The sequence below is a fragment of the Pan troglodytes genome, chromosome 15, assembly GCF_028858775.2.
Source record: "Pan troglodytes isolate AG18354 chromosome 15, NHGRI_mPanTro3-v2.0_pri, whole genome shotgun sequence".
NCBI lineage: Eukaryota > Metazoa > Chordata > Mammalia > Primates > Hominidae > Pan > Pan troglodytes.
The window spans coordinates 56,507,139-56,523,390 of record NC_072413.2 but is presented as its reverse complement, the minus strand read 5'-3'; the positions used below and the strand labels follow the sequence as shown (position 1 = coordinate 56,523,390).

Genomic DNA, 16,252 nt, shown 5'->3' with positions numbered 1-16,252 from the left:
GAAAGCACAAACTATAATCCAGTTTTAACTAATCTTCAGCATTTAAAAAATCTTAATACATTGTAAATTCACATTTAATTCCTTTCTTTGGTAGGAAAGAAGTTTGCTGTTTCAGTTTATGTCTATTAAGCAATAATATCATAACTACACTTAAACTCAACCATATCTTTGTCAATAATAACACCCATAATTCTAATACACCTATATTATACCAGGCCACAGACTGTTAGAGAAGGTCACTATTATAACATTCTTATAAATGACATTTGATAATTACCAAAGCTGATGGCAAAGTAACTCCCTAATATTTACTAAGCAGTTTGAAGCTAAGTGCCTCTGTATCTATACACAGAAAATCTATTTTCTGAGATGGAAACCCTTCCTAAATATGAAGACTTCTCTCAAATTATGGCTTGTGGTTATCACTAAAAATACACTGTATTATCTGTGTAGCCTTGACAGTGGGTTTTGACATCTCTAGCCATTCCTAACTAAATATGGAAACAAAAATTAAATGTGACATAGTGACCAGTTCACTTCCCTAAGGCCAGACCTGGTAACTTTTGAAAGAGTGAAAGAATGAAAAATGAGCTTTCAAATACAGGAAGCCACTAGAAAATAAAAACACCACCATTCCACATCCTAAAATAAGAGCTTTAAAGATTTTCTGTTGAATAGCAAGTTTCGGGGCAAGGGGGAGAGAGGGAGAGGGTGGGTTTCTGCTCACTGTACACACGACACCAGTGGGAATAAGGGCCAGTCCAAGTTCTACGTTACCATTACTCTGGGTAATAGTTCCAAGCTGTGAGGCACAGCTGTATAGGCCCTGCCAGCAAGGCCATCGCAGCAGTGCTTTGATAGCGTGGGGCCCTGAAGTGTCAGGATATAGAGAAGGCAGCAGTTGTTGGCTGTGAAAACAGTCTGATACAAACCAGATGGGAACTTACTAGATGGGCAACACAAAGGAAAACAATTGGCTCATTCAACAAAGTCAGGCCCCTGCCCCAGAGAATTCACAGAAGACAATAACAGTCACCCAGAGTTGATGCAAACAAGAAACAGCCATGTGGTTACAGTTTAAAGAACTGTTTTTCCTTAGACTAAACAAAGTTTTGATTTCTAATTCTTGTACTCATTAATTGAAGTTTGGTGTATAGGTCTTTTTGCCAAAGATAAATATTTCATTTCTTTTGTGACACCAATAGAAACTAATTTTGTGCTGCTTCCTCTAAAGTGCTATGAACATAAGCTAAGCTATTTCAGGAAACTGGCAAATTTAGAAAATGATTGATCATGCTGACACAGTAATTAGAAAATATCCAACATATGATTTCCAGGACTTCCTAAGTCCTACTTTGTGTAATGTAGGCAGAATGACACAAAAGGCAATAATCGCAAGGCTCTCAGAACTATATTTCTACATAAATTGTTTTTTCTGACTTCATTAGGTGGTACAGTATTACTGCAATTATATTCCCAAGAAAAAAGTGCTCCTGTTTTCCATAGCCTCTGTGAGGCTTATCACAAAAAAAGGTTCCTGACCATTCTGAGCTGACAAGTGTAACAAAGACTAACAATTAGATTTTAAGATACATTTTAGCAATAACATTTTACTGAAAGACTTTTGTGGGTATATATTCCATAACGAGTAATTTGTTTTACCATTTTAACAGAGAGCAAATAGCATTCGAGCTTAAAATAATTCACAAGTAATTGCATTTCTTCTTACTTAGAAACCCAAGAGTAATTTTGACCTCTGTATTTATTCCAATTAAAAAATATACCCAAGAAAGTCTTAAATTTGGAATCACCATTTTTAGGTCAAGGAAAAGGAGCCCATCAGGGACACTGAAAATAATGAGGTGTATTACACAGCATTTGTCATGCACATATTTAAAAATATTTTGTAATTATATAAAAGAGTGATCCTGTTTTATTTTGCTCTTATAATAATAATAATAATAGATTTCTTAAAAGATATCTTTTCTGAAAATGATGGAATTGATTTCAATTCATTTTCATCTGTGGAACTGTAAAAATTACTATGGTATATGAGATATAAGACTTGGGTTTCCCAGTCTGCACGTGCAGGATTGCCCAGATTATACCCATTGGCTACTCCCATCCTAAAAGCTGAGGCTGAACACAAATACCCTTTCCTGTTCCATTAAATCTTTCATCCTATGCAAGGTAATTCTGAAGTAAGCCAGAGAAACAGAAGTGAAGTAACAATTTGGTATGTAGTTTGATGCCATCTTATCAGCCATAGGTATTTACCTCCTCTTGTCTGCTGCATACACATACATGTTCAGGCATACTTTTTTTTTCTTTTTTTTTTTAATTACACATTAAGTTCTGGGATACATATGCAGAACGTGCAGGTTTGTTACATAGGTACACACATGCCATGGTGGTTTGCTGCACCCATCAACCCATCATCTACATTATGTATTTCTCCTAACGCTATCCTTCCCCTATCCCCCACCCCCCGACAGGCCCCAGTGTGTGATATTCCCTTCCCTGTGGCCAAGTGTTCTCATTGTTCAACTCCCACTTATGAGTGAGAACATGAGGTGTTTGATTTCCTATTCCTGTATTAGTTTGCTGAGAATGATGGTTTCCAGCTTCATCCACGTCCCTGCAAAGGACATGAACTAGTCATAATACACATGGCTGCATATTATTCCATGGTGTGTATGTACCACATTTTCTTTATCCAGTCAATCACTGATGGGCATTTGGGGTGGTTCCAAGTCTTTGCTATTGTGAATAGTGCTGCAATAAACATACGTGTCCATGTGTCTTTATAGCAGAATGATTTATAATCCTTTGGGTATATACCCAGTAAAGGGATTGCTGGGTCAAATGGTATTTCTGGTTCTAGATCCTTGAGGAATCACCACAATGTCTTCTACAATGGTTGATTTATATTCCCACCAACAGTGTAAAAGCATTCCTATATCTCTACATCCTCTTCAGCATCTGTTGTTTCCTGACTTTCTAATGATCGCCATTCTAACTGGCATGAGATGGTATCTCATTGTGGTTTTGATTTGTATTTCTCTAATGAGCAGTGATGATGAGCCTTTTTTCAGATCTTTGTTGGCCACATAAATGTCTTCGTTTGAGAAGTGTCTGTTGATATCCTTTGCCCATTTTTTTTTTTTTTTTTTTTTTTTGAGACGGAGTCTCGGTCTGTCCCCCAGGCTGGAGTGCAGTGGTGTAATCTCGGCTCACTGCAAGCTCTGCCTTCTGGGTTCAGGCCATTCTCCGGCCTCAGCCTCCAAAGTAGCTGGGACTACAGGCGCCCACCACCATGCCCGGCTAATTTTCTTTCTTTCTTTCTTTCTTTTTTTTTTGTATATTTTAGTAGAGACGGGGTTTCACTGTGTTAGCCAGGACACTCTCCATCTCCTGACCTCGTGATCCACCTGCCTTGGCCTCCCAAAGCCCAAAGTGCTGGGATTACAGGCGTGAGCCACTGCACCCGGCCCCTTTGCCTGCTTTTTGATGGGGTTGTTTTTTTCTTGTAAATTTGTTTAAGTTCCTCACAGATTCTAGATATTAGCCCTTTGTCAGATGGATAGATTGCAAAAATTTTCTCCCATTCTGTAGGTTGCCTGTTCATCTGATGATAGTTTCTTTTGCTGTGCAGAAGCTCTTTAGTTTAATTAGATCCCATTTGTCTATTTTGACTTTTGTTGCCATTGCTTTTGGTGTTTTAGTCATGAGGTCTTTGCCCATGCCTATGTCCTGAATGGTACTGCCTAGGTTTTCTTCTAGGGTTTTTATGGTTTTAGGTCTTATGTTTAAGTCTTTAATCCATCTTGAATTAATTTTTGTATAAGGTGTAAGGAAGAGGTCCAGTTTCAGTTTTCTGCATATGGCTAGCCAGTTTTCCCACCACCATTTATTAAATAGGGAATCCTTTCCCCATTGCTTGTTTCTGTCAGGTCTGTCAAAGATCAGATGGCTGTAGATGTGTGGTGTTATTTATTAGGCCTCTGTTCTGTTCCATTGGTCTATATATCTGTTTTGGTACCAGTACCATGCTGTTTTGGTTACTGTAGCCTTGTAATATAGTTTGAAGTCAGGTAGCGTGATGCCTCCAGCTTTGTTCTTTTTGCTTAGGACTGTCTTGGCTCTTTTTAGGTTCCATATGAAATTTAAAGTAGTTTTTTCTAATTCTGTGAAGAAAGTCATTGGTAGCTTGATGGGGATAGCACTGAATCTATAAATTACTTTGGGCAGTATGGTCTTTTTCACAATATTGATTCTTCCTATCCATAAGCATGGAATGTTTTGCCATTCGTTTGTGTCCTCTCTTATTTCCTTGAGCAGTGGTTTGTAGTTCTCCTTGAAAAGGTCCTTCAAACCTCTTGTAAGTTGTATTCCTAAGTATCTTATTCTCTTTATAGCAGTTGTGAATGGGAGTTCACTCACGATTTGGCTCTCTATTATTGGCATATAGGAATGCTTGTGATTTTTGCACATTGATTTTGTATCCTGAGACTTTGCTGAAGTTGCTTATCAGCTTAAGGAGATTTTGGGCTGAGATGATGGAGTTTTCTAAATATACAATCTTGTCATCTGCAAACAGAGACAATTTGACTTCCTCCCTTCCTATTTGAATATGCTTTATTTCTCTCTCTTGCCTGATTGCCCTGGCCAGAACTTCCAGTAGTGTGTTGAATCGGAGTGGTGAGAGAGGGCATCCTTGTCTTGTGCTGGTTTACAAAGGGAATGCTTCCAGCTTTTGCCCATACAGTATGATATTGGCTGTGGGTTTGTCATAAATAGCCCTTACTATTTTGAGATATGTTTCATCAGTAGCTAGTTTATTGAGAGTTTCTAGCATGAAGGGGCGTTGAATTTTACTGAAGGCCTTTTCTGCATCTATTGAGATAATCACATGGTTTTTGTTATTGGTTCTGTTTATGTGATGGATCATGTTTACTGATTTGCATATGTTGAACCAGCCTTGCACCCCAGGGATGAAGCCGACTTGATTGAGGTAGATAAGCTTTTTCATGTGCTGCTGGATTCGGTTTGCCAGTATTTTATTGAGGATTTTTACATTGATGATCATCACGGATACTGGCCTGAAATTTTCTTTTTTTTGTTGTGTCTCTGCCAGGTTTTCGTATCAGGATGATGCTGGCTTCATAAAATGAGTAAGGGAGCAGTCTCTCTTTTTCTATTCTTTGGAATAGTTTCAGAAGGAATAGCAGCAGCTCCTCTTTGTACCTCTGGTAGAATTCGCCTGTGAATTTGTCTGGTCCTGGGCTTTTTTTGGTTGGTAGGCTATTAATTACTGCCTCAATTTCAGAACTTGTTATTGATCTATTCAGGGATTCGACCTCTTCCTGGTTTAGTCTTGGGAGGGTGTATGTGTCCAGGAATTTATCCATTTCTTCTAGATTTTGTAGTTAATTTGTGTAGAGGTGTTTATAGTATTCTCTGATGGTGGTTTGTATTTTTGTGAAATCAGTGGTGATGTCCCCTTTATCATTTTTTATTATGTCTATTAGATTCTTCTCTCTTTTCTTCTTTATTAGTCTAGCTAGTGGTCTATCCATTTTGTTGATCTTTTCAGAAAACCAGCTCCTGCATTCATTGATTTTTTTAAGGGTTTTGTGTGTCTCTATCTCCTTCAGTTCTGCTCTGATCTTAGTTATTTCTTGTCTTCTGCTAGCTTTTGAATTTGTTTGCTCTTGCTTCTCTAGTTCTTTTAATTGAGATGTTAGGGTGCCAATTTTAGATCTTTCCTGCTTTCTCCTGCGGGCACTTAGTGTTAGAAATTTCCCTCTACACACTGCTTTAAATGTGTCCCAGAAATTCTGGTACGTTGTGTCTTTGTTCTCATTGGTTTCAAAGCACTTATTTATGTCTGTCTTAATTTCATTATTTACCCAGTAGTCACTCAGGAGCAGGTTGTTCAGTTTCCATGTAGTTGTGCCGTTTTGAGTGAGTTTGTTAATCCTGAGTTCTAGTTTGATTGCACTGTGGTCTGAGAGACTGTTTATTATGATTTCTGTTCTTTTGCATTTGCTGAGGAGTGTTTTACTTCCAATTATATGGTCAATTTTAGAATAAGTGTGATGTGGTGCTAAGAAGAATGTATACTCTGTTGATTGGGGTGGAGAGTTCTGTAGATGTCTATCAGGCCTGCTTGGTCCACAGCTGAGTTCACGTCCTGATTATCCTTGTTAATTTTCTGTCTCATTGTTCTGTCTAATATTGACAGTGGGGAGTTAAAGTCTCCCACTATTATTGTGTGGGAGTCTAAGTCTCTTTGTAGGTCTCTAAGAACTTGTTTTATGAATCTGGGCGCTCCTGTACTGGGTGCATATATATTTAGGATAGTTAGCTCTTCTTGTCGCATTGATCCCTTTACCATTACGTAATAACCTTCTTTGTCTTTTTTTATCTTTGTTGGTTTAGTCTGTTTTATCAGAGACTAGGATTGCATCCCATGCTTTTTTTGCTTTCCATTTGCATGGTAAACATTCCTCCATCCCTTTATTTTGAGCCTATCTGTGCCTTTGCATGTGAGATGGGTCTCCTGAATACAGCACACCAATGGGTCTTGACTCATTATCCTATTTGCTAGTCTATTTCTTTTAACTGGGGCATTTAACCCATGTACATTTAAGGTTAATATTGTTATGTGTGAATTTGATCCTGTCATTAGGATGCTAGCTGGTTATTTTGCCCATTAGTTGACGCAGTTTCTTCATAGTGTCAATGGTCTTTACAATTTGCTATGTTTTTGCAGTGGCTGGTACAAGTTTTTCCTTGCCATGTCTAGTGCTTCCTTCAGGAGTTCTTGTAAGGCAGGCCTGGTGGTGACAAAATCTTTCAGCATTGGCTTGTCCCTAAAGGATTTTATTTCTCCTTCACTTATGAAGCTTAGTTTGGCTGTATATAAAATTCTGGGTTGAAAATTCTTTTATTTAAGACTGCTGAATATTGGCCCCCCATTCTCTTCTGGCTTGTAGGGTTTCCGCAGAGAGAGCCACTGTTAGTCTTATGGGCTTCCTTTTGTGGGTAACCCAACCTTTCTCTCTGGCTGCCCTTAACATTTTTTCCTTCATTTCAACCTTGTTGAATCTGACGATTATGTGTCTTGAGGTTGCTCTTCTCAAGGAATATCTTTGTGGTATGCTCTATATTTCCTGAATTTCAATGTTGGCCTGTCTTGCTAGGTTGGGGAAGTTCTTCTGGATAATATTCTGAAGAGTGTTTTCCAACTTGGTTCCATTCTCCCCGTCACTTTCAGGTACACCAATCAAATGTAGGTTTGGTCTTTTCACATAGCCCCATATTTCTTGGAGACACTGTTCATTCCTTTTCATTCTTTTTTCTCTATTCTTGTCTTCACGCTTTATTTCTTTAAGTTGATCTTCAGTCTCTGATATCCTTTCTTCCGCTTGATCAGTCTGGCTATTGATACTTGTGTATGCTTCACAAAGTTCTGGAGCTGTGTTTTTCAGCTCCATCAGGTCATTTATGTTCTTCTCTAAACTGGTGATTCTAGTTAGTAATTTGTCTAACCTTTTTTCAAGGTTCTTAGCTTCCTTTATTATGGGGGAAGGAATTAAAGAGGGGAAAACGTGATTTTGATTAAGGCAATATACTCAGACTATTTAGGTTTAGATGACCTGAGTAAGCAAAGGGAAATTACAGTCCAGCTTTCTGTAGTCCTTTCCAGAGCTAATTTGAAGGAATAGAAAGGGTTAGAACATGCTTCTTTAGCTCGGAGGAGTTTGTTATTACCCACCTTTTGAAGCCTACTTCTGTCAATTCATCAAATTCATTCTCCATCCAGTTTTGTTCCCTTGCTGGCGAGGAGTTGTGATCCTTTGAAGAAGAGGTGTTCTGGTTTTGGGAATTTTCAGCCTTTTTGCACTGGTTTTTCCTCATCTTTGTGGATTTATCTACCTTTGGTCTTTGATGTTGGTGACCTTCAGATGGGGTTTCTGCGTGGATGTCCTTTTATGTTGATGTTGATGCTATTCCTTTCTGTTAGTTTTCCTTCTACCATTCACGCCCCTCTGCTGCAGGTCTGCTGGAGTTTGCTCGAGGTCCACTCTAGACCCTGTTTGCTTGGGTATTACCAGCAGAGTCTGCCAAACAGCAAAGATTGCTGCCTGTTCCTTCCTCTGGAAGCTTTGTCCCAGAGGGGCACCCACCAGATGCCAGTCACAGATCTCCTGTATGAGGTGTCTGTCACCCCCTGCTAGGAGGTGTCTCCCAGTCAGGAGGCATGGGGGTCAGGGACCCCCTTGAGGAGGCAGTCTGTCCCTTAGCAAAGCTTGAGCGCTATGCTGGGAGATTTGCTGCTCTCTTCAGAGCTGGCAGGCAGGAACATTTGTCTGCTGAAGCTGCACCCACAGCCGCCCCTTCCCACAGGTGCTCTGTCCCAGGGAGATGGGAGTTTTATCTATAAGCTCCTGACTGGGGCTGCTGCCTTTCTTTCAGAGATGCCCTGCCCAGAGAAGAGGAATCTACAGAGGCAGTCTGGCTACAGCGGCTTTGCTGAGATATGGTGGGTTCCACACAGTTCCAACTTCCTGGTGGCTTTGTTTACACTGAGGGGAAAACCGCCTACTCAAGCCTCAGTAATGGCGGACGCCCCTCCCCCGACCAAGCTTGAGCATCCCAAGTCGACATCAGACTGCTGTGCTGGCAGCGAGAATCTGAAGCCAGTGGATCTTTACCTTGCTGGGTTCCGTGGCAGTGGAATCCGCTGAGGTAGACCACTTGGCTCCCTGGCTTCAGCCCTGTTTCGAGGGGAGCAAATGGTTCTGTCTTGCTGGCATTCCAAGTGCCACTGAAGTATGAAAAAAAACTCCTGCAGCTAGCTTGGTGTCTGCCCAAATGGCTGCCCAGTTTTGTGCTTGAAACCTAGGGCCCTCGTGGTGTAGGCACCTGAGGGAATCTCCTGGTCTGCAGGTTGCAAAGACCATGGGAAAAGCATAGTATCTGGGCCGGAATGCACCGTTTCTCACGGCACAGTCCCTCATGGATTCACTTGGCTAGAGGAGGGAGTTCCCCGACCCCTTGCACTTCACAGGTGAGGCAACGTCCCACCCTGCTTCTGCTTGCTCTCCGTGGGCTGCACCCACTGTCTAACCAGTCCCAATGAGATGAGCCAGGTACCTCAGTTGGAAATGCAGAAATCACCCACCTTCTGCATTGATCTCGCTGGGAGCTGCACAATGGAATTGTTCCTATTCAGCCATCTTGCCCAGGTCCCTAAGATATATCTTATACATATAATCTTAAATATATTCACTGAAGAGAAACAATTTTGTTGAAACTTAATTTATCTCCCTAACACTATATTGAACATGTACCATCTTTAGCATTTCCTCACCAGCATCCTTTAAAGCTTAGGACAAATATAGGTTCGTTTCCTATCTGTTAAAGGAGAGCTGATTATAACATGAGTATTCAAAAAGGAGAGATTTCCTAGAAACAGTCATGCTAATAAAAGCTAACACTTTCAGGGCTGGGCATGGTGGCTCATGCCTGTAATCCTAGCACTTTGGGAGGCCAAGGCAGGCAGATGACAAGGTCAAGAGATTGAGACCATCCTGGCCAACATGGTGAAACCCCGTCTCTACTAAAAATAGCTGGGTGTGGTGGCACGCACCTGCAGTCCCAGCTACTTGGGAGGCTGAGGCAAGAAAATCACTTGAACCTGGGAGGCAGAGGTTGCAATGAGCAAAGCTAACACTTTAATAGCTCTTAATATATGTCAGGTTCTAGTAAAAGTGTATTTTATGTCTTTAATTACCATGAAATATCTATACTATATTACAGATAAGAATAGCACAGAGAGGTTAAGTATTTCACCCAGGGTCACCAGCTAGTAAATAGCTGAGCTAGGATTTGAACTCATGCAATTTTTCTCCAAAGTGCCTCTAATTCTGAATAGAACAGAATCATCAAAAACAACTGGAGTCCTTAATCAGTGTTTCTCAAAGGGTGGTCCTCCCTCTTCTGCATCCGAATAACCATGGGTACTAGTTTAATGTTTACATTCCCAGGCCCCGTCTCAGGCAAACAATCACTTTAGGATCTACATTTTATTAATAAATACTCCCGGAGAATTCTATGTCTGTTAAAGTTTGAGGAATACTGTATTAGAGACTAACAATCTAGTAGTGGTTCATCCTATATGCATAATAAGACTATATCACTTCTCTGTTCTAATTTATTAATTTATTTTAGTTTTCAGTCAAGCTTTTAGTAAAAAGATCATAAAATAACAGTTTCTTACAGCCATACATTAAGACTGCACACTTCTGAATGGAGAGATCACTCACCGGTGAATTGCTTTTTTATGACACTGGACAGCTGCGTAGCTACATCTCTGGCCTAAATTTATTTGAGGGTAATGTATTCTGAACTGAAATAATCAAGCTTCTCTTTTTATTTTCATTATATGAACAAAAAGGGTAGAACTGGTTTAGTGGAATAATCCACTGTTACCTGCTTGAAATAGTCTGCCTAATTTATATAAAATTAAAATCACTAAAAAATTTTTAGTAAATCATTACTAGGTTGATTAGAAGAATAGCATTTGTAATACATCAACTTGCAGTTAATTTGGAGGGCATTGTGGTATAATAAAAATAATACTGAGGTCAGGAGTGGTGGCTCATGCCTGTAATCCCAGCACTTAGGGAGGCCAAGGTGGGAGGATCACTTAAGCCCAAGAGCTCAAGACCAGCCTAGGCAATATAGCAAGACCCCATCTCAATAATAATAATAATAATAATATTATTATTATTCAATTAAAAGATCAGATGCTACTCCTAATCGTAATCACAACCTTTGGTTCTGTTGAACTGGAGACGGTTCCTCTGCTCCCAAGTCTTAAGTATTTACCTCATTAATTTCAAAATGTAAAGATTTTTATCAAATCTGTATTTACCTCTGTGATTATAAGGTTAAATTATTTGTAATAGCTGTTGAATAAAAAGGCTACTAATTGATCTAATAGTTTAAATTATATTTTATATCAATTTGATATCTATTTTAAAAATCATAATAAAAACTTTAAAGTCAAGTTTCAGGAAATCTGGTTAAGAACAATGAAGGGGTTGAAGAGGTTTTTGGAATGTTGGCAAGTCTTCAAAACAATCCTCGTGTATGGTTTTGGTGAGATGTGTTTAATGTCAATAAGATGAGAAAAACCCAAGCTCTCCATACACAGTGTATACTTAATTCCACAAAAAGGAAATTAAATAATTTCCACAATTAAAATGCTTCTGTATTGAAAAGGAAATTACTTTTAGTACCAACAAGTAAAAATGTTATAGAAATCCTTGCATAATATTCAGTGTCTTATTTAACAGATTTTCCATGTCAATCCTTTATGCATTTTGCTCATTCTGAGGGATCATCCTTAGTTACGCACATTTGTCTGTTAGACTATATATATATATGACATAGATATAGATATTATATATAGATATGCATATATATATTCTACCTCTTAAATAAAAAGTATAAATCCTTTCACATTGGAACAGTTAAAATAATCACCTATGTTTAAAAATCCATTATTGTGCCAGAGAAATATTTTTTCTCATATGGATTATGCCTCTCTCATCCAAACATCCTCACATAAAATGTAAGAAATGTATATACATAAAAACAATCTGCAAGTTGACCTAACACACTTGTTGCCACGCTTATTTTTCAGCACTATAAGAAAACAGTGACAAGTTGACAGTTTAATTATAGAAAGATGTTTGCCTTTTCATATTTAATAGTATTCTAACAAATTATTTCTGAGATGCAGTGTTTTAAAGAAATTATTCTTCTCAACTACCCCTTTCCTCTTTTTTCGTTTTTTTCCTGGTTTAATAAGGACTTGTTTATTTTGAGGAAAAAAGGTCCCAAACATCAGGCTGTTCACAAAAATAACCCACAGTATCAACTTTAGAAACAAATCTTAAGACTACAACACTAATTATTTTTCTAGAGGATGCATTTGATATGCCAGCTCTCATTCACAAAACTACGTTGTTGCATTTGTGTTGAACTGCTTCACACAGCACACTAATGTGGGGGTGTAATACACATACTTCTAACTCAAAGCTGCTTTCAGGAGCTACTCAACTAAAGGAGATTGCCTTTGCAGTTAGGGAAGCAACTACTGAACTTACGTATGAATGAAAAGAACTGTACTCCCTGCATAACAAGAGATTATTTTGGAGACAGTTAATAAAAACCACATATCCTTTTTATTAAGTCATAAAGAAGTATCAAAATTAAAAGCAAAAATTACAGGGTAAGACTTAACAAAACTACTAGGGCATCAAAGGAGGTGAAAATGGAACTAGGCGCAGGGCACTATGAATTAATGAACATGGGAAGGACAAGGATTGGGAGAACAGTGAGCATGTGCTGAAGATACCATGGGAGAGGATCTGGTGAAAAATTTGATCTTAGACAAGCACCTACGTAAAGAAATGATGGGATAAGATTTCTAAACCCCACTATGTGCTTAAGAGTTATCTTCGCCATTGGTGCTGTCTCTGTCATCCTCTCCTTCTTCAGCCTCTTTTTCATCATCCTTGATCAACTCCAGCTGGTCATCCCCCATCTTCATTGTCATCATCATCTAGTAGGTCCTCCTCAGCAAAGTCATCTGCACCCCGCTCCGACTCCACCTTCACATTAGTCTCATCTTTCTTCATTGAACTACTGCTCTGCTCCTCTTCCGACTTATCATCCTTCATCTCTACTGCTTGTTTCCCCTGTTCCTTTTCAATTTTCTTCTAGGTTTTCTAAGAGAGAATCCACTTTTTGTTTTATCTGGGTCAATTCCTTCTTAATGACCTGAAGGTCATCTCCTTTCAACTTTCCAGACTTGGAAGATCCCCGCTGTCCTCTCTTAGAATTGAAGCCACTTTTCCCCCTTCATGTTTCCTGATACATGCTGACATTTCGAGGGCACTACAGCCCGAGCAATAGGAGGAGGAGGAACATGTGCTGGGTAACTGTACATCCTATCATAATAATCCCGTTGAAAGTCATGGTCCAAGTCAAAAGAGGAGCTGTACATCTCCACCTACAGCGGCCCGGGCATTTCTCTCATTAACATACTAAACAAAGGCAAAGCCCTTATGAACAGATCAGCCCACAATTTTGCAATACTTTGAAAAGACTGCCTCCACATCAGATTTCTGGAGCACAAGAGTGTTGAGATTCCCAATGAATACACGGGAGAATTTTACAGTATGTGAATTATATCTCAATTTAAAAAGAAAGAGTGAATGAATGTCAGCACGATTTTTCTTTCTCATCTAAAGTTCAAAAAGATTCCCCATGAACTAGTATCTAAGCTGATTTAATTTTCCCCACCCTTGGGCATATTCTCGGCTGCCCCTACCCTCTGTTCAACTATTTTGTCCTCAAATAATAAAAATGTATGTTAATACTATAAAAGAAATCAATCTTTTGGAAAAGCAAATAAAAATCACTTTAGATTAGTCCACTGTGGCTGTTTGCACGACTGTCTACATTAAAAAGAGACAGTAATGGAAAAATGATTGTAATGAAATATTCTCATTTTTCTCTTCCCTTCCTTCTTCCGTCTTATTACTAAATAACAGAATTAAATGTTGTTTGGGGTTAATAGCAAATGATGTAATCATCAAATTCAATTCCATGAACATTTACTGATCACCACAGTGCTACATTGGGAAACAAGCTCTCTTAAATAAGAAACAGATAACATATCTTAAAAACAAATCACAACACTATCCCATATATCACTTTCTTTGGAATATTAAATAATCAGTCCTGGAAATATAGAGATGATAAAAGCAGCTCTTATCAACAAGCTGTTAAGTCACACGATAAATATTTATTAAATGCTTATTCAATAAATAGTATTACACAAGGAAAGGAGCATCAGCTTTGCAATCAAGTCGATCTGGGCTGGAATTCCAGATCTTCATTTTCTAAATTGTGTGCTTTGGGAAAATTAGTTAACCTTCAAGAATCTTATCATTCTCTCTTGTAAAACAGGAATAAAACTACCTGAGTCAGGCATGATGGCACACACCTGTAGTGCTAGCTACATGGAAGCTGGGGCAGGAAGACTGCCTGAGCCCAGGAGGTTGAGGATGCAATGAACTATCACACCCCTGCTCTCCAGCCTGGGTGACAGTGAAACTCTATCTCTATAAAACAAACAAACAAAACTACCTGCATGGCATGGTATTGTGATGAATAAATGAAATTAACATAGAACACACCTAGCAAACCTCTGGTAAATGTATTCCCCTGTTTTGTTTTGTTTTGGTTTTGGTTTTGAGACAGAGTCTCACTTCATCGCCCAAGCTGGAGTGCAGTGGTGCGATCTCAGCTCACTGCAACCTCCGCCTCCTAGGCTTAAGCAATTCTCATGTCTCAGCCTCCCAAGTAGCTGGGACTACAGGCATGTGCCACCACGTCCGGCTAATTTTTGTATTTTTAGTAGAGACGGGGTTTTGCCATGTTGGCCAGGCTGGTCTCGAACTCCTGACCTCAAGTGATCCATCCGCCTCGGCCTCTCAAAGTGTTGGGATTATAGGTGTGGGCCACTGTGCCCAGCAAAAAACTGTTGTTAAGATTATGATTATGTTCAAGGCAGAAAAGAGCTAGGGGAAGAGAGTGGGTTAAAATGAATAAGACGTTTTCAATCGGAGGTTCAGTAAGAACTCAGAAAGATGGAGCTGAATGTTGAAGAATAAGTAATTTGTAGGCATATAAAAGTGGGGAGAGAAGGTAACTCTGGGTGGAAAGAAGATAATGCAAAAAGGCATTGAAGCTTAGTAGCGTAGAGTGTGGAGGGCCCTCAATTAATGTTTACTGAGTTAAACTGTGTTGATTACACATTATATTGGATGTGCCAGTAAAAAACACAAGTTTTTGAGCTGACAGTTCTTCCCTTTCTGAAATCTAAAAAAGAAAATTTTAAACAAGAGTACTTCCACTGTAGATTAGCACATACAATTTTTCTTTGTTTCCAGTTAGTCACTATTAATTATAAAACATAAATGTTTCAGATTTCTAGTCTAAATGGAATGTATTCTTAAATAAACACCTAAAAATCCAATTTAACTGTATTGAAAATATACTGTATTATAAAATACATCAAACTATCTCCTCCTAAAGTGTTAATATAAGAAAAAGATGTAAGAGTAAATAAATGTAATACAGTATCACATTTACACACCTTTTAACAACAAAACCTTTTATACTTTCCCAAGTGATAAGCTTTTAGTATAAGCTAATTAAGAAAATTCATAATAAGCAAAAGTATCATAAACTTAGTAATATGTACATCATTTTATTGAAGTATAATTTATAACCAGTAAGACTAACCATTGAAAAATTCTTAGTTATATAGACACTAACCCAATCAAGATATATAATATTTCCATCAAAATGGAAAAAAGTTCCCTCCTGCCATTTGTTGTCAAACTCTTCTTCAAGGCAACCACTGACCTGTTCTCCATATCTATAGTTTTGCCTTTTCCAATAAATTTTGCCTTTTCCATATAAATGGAATCATACAGTATGTAGCCTTTTAACTTCTTTCACTACATTTAATGCAATTGAGATTCATCTGTGCTGTTGTGTGTGTATCAGTAGTTCACGTCTATTCATTGCTGAGTACTATTCCACTGTATGGATGTACCACACAGATTGTTTATCCATTTACTTGTTGAAGGACATTTTGGTTGATTCCAGTTTTGGGTAATTATAAAATAAACTGCTAAAAAAGTTTTGACTACAGGTTTTGTGTGAAAATAAGTTTTCATTTATCTTGAATGAATACATAGGAAATGGACTGCTGAGTCATAGGGTAAATTTATGTTTAATTTTATAAGAAACTGTCAAACAGTTTTCCAAGGTGCATGTTGCATTCTGCATTCCCACCAGCAATGTATCAGAATTAGAATTGATCTATATCCTCACCAACACATGGTAGTATCAGTTTCCTTGATTTTAGTCAACCTAATGGGTATTCAGTGGTATTTAATTTTTAATTTGCATCTTCCCAATTACTAATGATGTTGAACAATTTTCCATGTGCTTATTTGCCATCCAAATTTCTTTTTTGGTGAAGTATCTGTTCAAATCTTTTATGCATTTTAAAAATTGGGTTGTTTTCCTAGTGTTGAGTTTTGTAAGGTTTAAAAATATATTCTGGACATAACTGCTTCATCAGAAA

The 16,252-nt window shown here is 38.4% G+C and overlaps 1 protein-coding gene and 1 pseudogene across 45 annotated transcripts in view; both read right to left on the bottom strand.

Moving 5' to 3' along the window:
- Nucleotides 1-16,252, bottom strand: part of KIAA0586 — a 119,568-nt gene that overhangs the window by 13,587 nt on the left and 89,729 nt on the right. The window lies entirely within an intron of this gene.
- Nucleotides 12,425-13,423, bottom strand: LOC134808358 (heterogeneous nuclear ribonucleoproteins C1/C2-like; annotated as a pseudogene).